This window comes from Chrysemys picta, chromosome 9, assembly GCF_011386835.1.
Source record: "Chrysemys picta bellii isolate R12L10 chromosome 9, ASM1138683v2, whole genome shotgun sequence".
NCBI classification, from domain to species: domain Eukaryota; kingdom Metazoa; phylum Chordata; order Testudines; family Emydidae; genus Chrysemys; species Chrysemys picta.
Genome location: NC_088799.1, coordinates 51,353,350 through 51,358,603, shown reverse-complemented (window position 1 = coordinate 51,358,603; position 5,254 = coordinate 51,353,350). Strand labels below are relative to the sequence as shown.

The window sequence follows — 5,254 nt, the reverse complement described above, 5'->3', positions numbered from 1 at the left end:
AGAGGAGATCTTGGATAGCAGCAGGCTCTTTGATTTAGCGGATCAATGGCTGGAAGTTAAAGTTATAACAACTCAAACTGGAAATATGATGTAATTTAAAAAAAAAGCCAATGAGAGTAATTAACCATTGGAACCGCTTCCCAAGGCAAATGATACGCTCGTCACCACTTGGGGGCTTTAAATCAAGACTGGATCTCTTTCTAAATACACTCCACTTCAACCACAAATTATTGGACTAGAAGCAAGAATCCCTGGGTGAAATTCTCTGCCCTGTGATATAAAGGAGATCAGACTAGATGATATAATGGTCCCTCCTGGCCTTAGAATCTATGAATCTACAAAGCAGGTTGAAATGGCCCTGCTCTTATGTTGTTGCATAATTACTATATCTCTAATCTAAGCTTCAAATACTTCTTTAGGAAATGAAGTCTATTTACATTTCCAATTCTAAAAAATTTAGATGTGAAATGACTTGATGTTGCATTTATACTAATTGGATATTACATGTTTACTGCTCATCCTGGGGGGAGTGTTTAGAAAGCACATAATATACTCTATAAAATAGACACTTGTGCACAGTATATAATTTAGTGCATTAAATACATAAGACCTCAAAGCTTTCAGTAGGTTTAAACAACAGCATTTGGTCCTTTAAACCACAGCAACTAGGGAAACATTTCCAGCGCTCAGTTCTCCTGCTTTTGGAACATTTGTTTTTTATTCTGAATATTTCAGCACATCTATTTACCTGGCACTATATTTAGTACCACAGTGCCAAGATGGCATATATAAAGATTCAATTGCAATTCCCATCTGATGTCCCTTCCCTCTCCTTTTTACCCCTTTTTTTATGTCCGCACTCTGAATTCAGCACAAAGTTGGTGTGTTTAATTTAAAAAGAAGTAAAATGCTCCAGGAGACGCCTCAGACCACTGCAAATCACCTACTTTATAGAGGCAGTAAAATTGTGTATCGGATTAGAAGTGATGCTGATCTGAAATTTATGATAACTTTTAATGGCATTATAATTTTTTTTCCCGGTGCGCTCCATCACTGAATCGTTTGGATGCACAGTACAACAAGATGAAATTTGTAAGGGAAGAACATTACATAGGCAAGCACAGAGAAACAGAGGTAGTGGAATAATACAACAGTTCCTGAAAGCTGTTCCGCCTGAGCACTGTGCAGGGACATCTTGGAGTGGAACAAGATTATTCAGTCCAACAACATCTGGAAGGGCTGGTCAATAAGAGAGGCTGAAGGACTACACAGAACAAAAGGCAGTTATTTGAGAGGACCAGGATCAGAACTAGACTGGGTATTCTAGCAGGGCTGTAGCATAGTTTCTTTTCCTGACCAGCATGGATCAAGACTTATTCCCAATGTTGTATAGCACCGATGGAGCTAGACTTTTGTTAGACCACTGGAAAGAGAATTCCTTGACATTCTTAGTGCAAACAAGCCCATGTGCTCTCAAATATGGATTTATAACATGGTTCGCATTCAGAAAATCCCTGTTGTCCTCGCTAGTGAAGCAAACAGGGCTAAAATTCTGGTAGCAGCTGATATGTTTAAATATGATTGTGGCTAGCATGGGCCTGATCCCAGTATGGTTAGGACCAAAAAAGTTTTCTGGATCTGTAAGAAAATGCCCCAACTTGCACAATGTCAATGAGTTATGATCTGAAATATAGGGTACGTCTATGCTGCAATCAGGAGACGTGATTACAGCACATGTAGATATATCTGCGCTAGCTAGATCAAAACTAGCTCAAGTAAAAGTAGCAGTGAAGTGGCAGCAGCACGAGTGGCAGTATGGGTTTCAGCACAAGCTAACCCCACCTGCCCAGGAATCTGGGTACATACTCGAGTGGCCACCATGCATGCTGCTGTAGTTCCATTGCTATTGTTACTCAACCTAGCTTTGATCTAGCTAGCTCAGCTGCTGTAATCACACCTCTTGATTGCAGTGTAGCCAGCCAGCCAGAAACAAGTCAGTTTATATCTACTTAATCTAAAACTGAAAATTAATTGGAGGAGCTGTTTGAGAAGTCCAAGACTGGTGACTTGGGGAGCAAACATTGATTGCTATTCAGCACCATAGGTGAAAAGTAGGTCAGTAAGGCCTGGGGCCACACATTGAATGAGAAAGATAAAAAGAAATATTAAATAGCTGCTTCATTCCCTGAGCACCATCTACCCTCTGCAGGAAAAGAGTAGCATGTGATCATGTAACTAAATACTGTAGCATAATGCATTCAAACAAGGGGGCAGAGTTAAGGTTGCACAGACAACATTCAGGCTATTTCCTAATGTTGAGTGCTAGACTTTGCAACCTAAATAACTTTCTTTTAAATATTTTAAGGTGTATATATGTATAAAATATATGTGTATGTATACAAAATGGACACATTCCTTATCAGTAGTCCATACATTTGAATACCGCTATTTTAATTCACAAAAATAGGCCATTGTAACAGCAAATGTTCTATAGCTGAGGAATCTTTAGGGGGACAGAGAGCCTATAGATATATTAAACAAAGTGAAGCCAAACTGTTGACAAAGAAATTGTACTAGGTTTGAGGAGATTAGTTAAAGAAAGAGGTAAGAGCTAAGGAAACTAGAAGATGCTGAAGGGCAATCAGGTCATATAAAGAGATCTGCCAGAGATGAGAATAACACAAGGCAACTACTTCTCCTGTAGGAGATCAGAGGACAGAAATTACAGCTGCTTTAGAGGAGGGGAAAATGAGCTCACAGGTATATGTAATAGGATGTCAATTAAAAATAATTTAAAATAGGCATATATTGAAACCAAAATTATCTTATGGTCACTTGCTATGTATAATTTGGGGGCGGGGGAGGGGGAAGTGGCTTTTTGGTACCAAGTCCTCTGGAATCTTGTACCTTGGGGTATCTGAACTCAGAGGAAAGTGATAGAGGTAATTGGATGCTAATTCAACTTGTGCTGACGGCAATTTGTAGGAGATGGGGGACAACACTCCATTCATGTTGGAATGGGTTTAACCAGTCCTGGGATCTTGTGACTGTAAATCTGTGCTGCTATTTGCTGATAAAGCACACTGATTTGCTCACTGACTGTTGGTTCTTTTCTGAAACACTTTAGCAAAAATCTTGTAAATTGGACTGTTTTATAAAGTAATCTAATCTGGGGCATGGTGAAATTTACCATTCTCCATCTTCTTCCTTTTATTCATTTCTTCCTTTTCCCTCTTCTTTTCTGAGCTCTGTAATATCGAACAACAATAAAATATTCACTGCCATAACTGATATTTTTACTGTGTTAGAGTAAAAAACCTTTCAAATTGTATTTTGCATTGAGCCTACCTTTGAATCGGTGCATTTTATCATTCACATAATTACAGACAAACAATCAAACCCAACAGTACTGACCTGTTTCTCTTATCAGGCTGTTATACACTGGCATAACTCCATAAACTTCTGTGGAATTAATCTTGATATATACTGTTTTGAGAGCAAAATAAGGCCTTGTAAATGGCTATATCCTAATGCAAAAGGCTTAAAAGTGAAAGGATTTGAGCTAGAAGGCTTGGGAACAGATGAGAATGTAGGTATAAAAGACACTTTTGGGGAGACAGTGGATGGTATTAATCAGTGGGCTAATGTAATACCTGTGTACAGACAGGACAGAAGTTTAGGAGCTAATGATACTGATCTCCTTTGTAGAGCACTTTGAGATCTACTGATGCAAAGCAGAATGGAAGAGCTAGGTATTATTAATTATTATTATTATTATATTATAGTGTTGGCATAAGGAGCAGGAAGGTGATAGTGATCCAGAGTTTGATACCTTGCACGGTGTCTTATTTTATAAGTAATCCTCCTCAAATCGCTGAAGTCAATCGGACTAATTATGAAGTAAGATGCTACTCAGTCTGATGAAAGTGTATCAGAATCTGGCCCAGTGAATTTACCATGATGAGGGCAATCAGATTAGCCACAAAATATATTTGAACAGTAACTGAGACTTCAGTTTACAGAAGCAATTCTGCAATTGATGGAAACAGCCTGTTGTAGAGCACATGAGACGAGAAGCTACTCTTCATTCAGTTCTAAGTAACATACACTTATTTTTCAGGAAGTTACTGTTCTTGAGCCACTGACAGCCAGGTTGGGGAGCACAAAGGTGATGTAGAGTGAGGATCTGGTCTGGATATTGTACTCTATGGAGCATAGGTCCTATTGAGTATCAGTTCCTGTGTTCCAGAATTCCTGTGATTAAAGACACTTCTACCGTATCTGAGTGGGCAGGACTCTCCTGGACAAAGACGATCTCATGCAAATCTTCAGAAATTCGTGGAGCATGCAGTTTTCCAATCTGTTGTGTAGGAATGTTCCAATACCATTCTTGGCACTGCAGCCGCACACAGAGGCTGAAAGTCAACAAGAGAAGAGGAAGATGCACTAGGTCCTTGTTATCAGATGCACAATTGTATACGTGTGTAGCGGTGCGGCGACTCACCCCTGCGGCACCTCCTGCTGGTTGTCCTCAGGAATTAGCTCTCCAGCCGTTGGAGCGTCCTCTGCAGGCCGGTGATCCACTACCGCTGGGCCCCCGTGTCCCTCCCGGACCCGGTGCCCTGTTGTCTGGGGTGTTGCCCCCTGGCAATAATCTCTCACAGCTTTGGGTCTCCCCTTCCCAGGGGAACCCTCACCCACTATCCACACTTTGCCTCAGTCTCGGCTACTGCCCAGTCTCCATCTAGCCCCCGTTCACTGGGGCAGACTGCAGTATAAGCCGCTCATCACAGGCAAAGGGGTTTGGACCTGCTGCCTCTGCCTACCCATGAGCTGCCTCCTGCAACCCAAATGCCCCTTTGGCCTTACCCTAGACCTGCAGCCTGGGGCTTTCCTAGGCTGGAGCTCCCCGGTTCCCTTGGCCTTTCCCCAGCCCTGCTCCACTCTAGGCACTTGGTTAAGCTCCTTGCAGCCAGGCCCTTCTCTCCCTGAACGCAGAGAGAGACTGTCTGTGCTCCTGGCTCAAAGCCTTTTTATAGGGGCCGGCTGTGGTCTGTTTGGGGAGTGTCTCCCAGCTGTGCCTACTTCCCCAATCAGCCTGGGAGCTGCTTGCCCCAGGCACAGCCCTCTGCTAGGCTGTTCTAAGCCCCTCAGGGCAGGAGCAGGTGACCATCCTGCTACAACATGACACCAACATAGGATGGCTATGCTACACAGATATGATCACTACTGGCACACATTTGTTTTCACCAAA

General features: G+C 42.0%; 1 long non-coding RNA gene across 1 annotated transcript; it reads right to left on the bottom strand.

The window, feature by feature from the left end:
- Positions 1-639: 639 nt before the first annotated feature.
- LOC135973586 (uncharacterized) lies at positions 640-4,985 on the bottom strand. The gene is made up of 3 exons (XR_010590489.1): positions 4,505-4,985; positions 3,833-4,415; positions 640-3,248 (listed from the first exon to the last, which is right to left on the bottom strand). It is a non-coding gene; the product is annotated as an uncharacterized LOC135973586 (long non-coding RNA).
- Between the last annotated feature and the right edge of the window lie 269 nt (positions 4,986-5,254).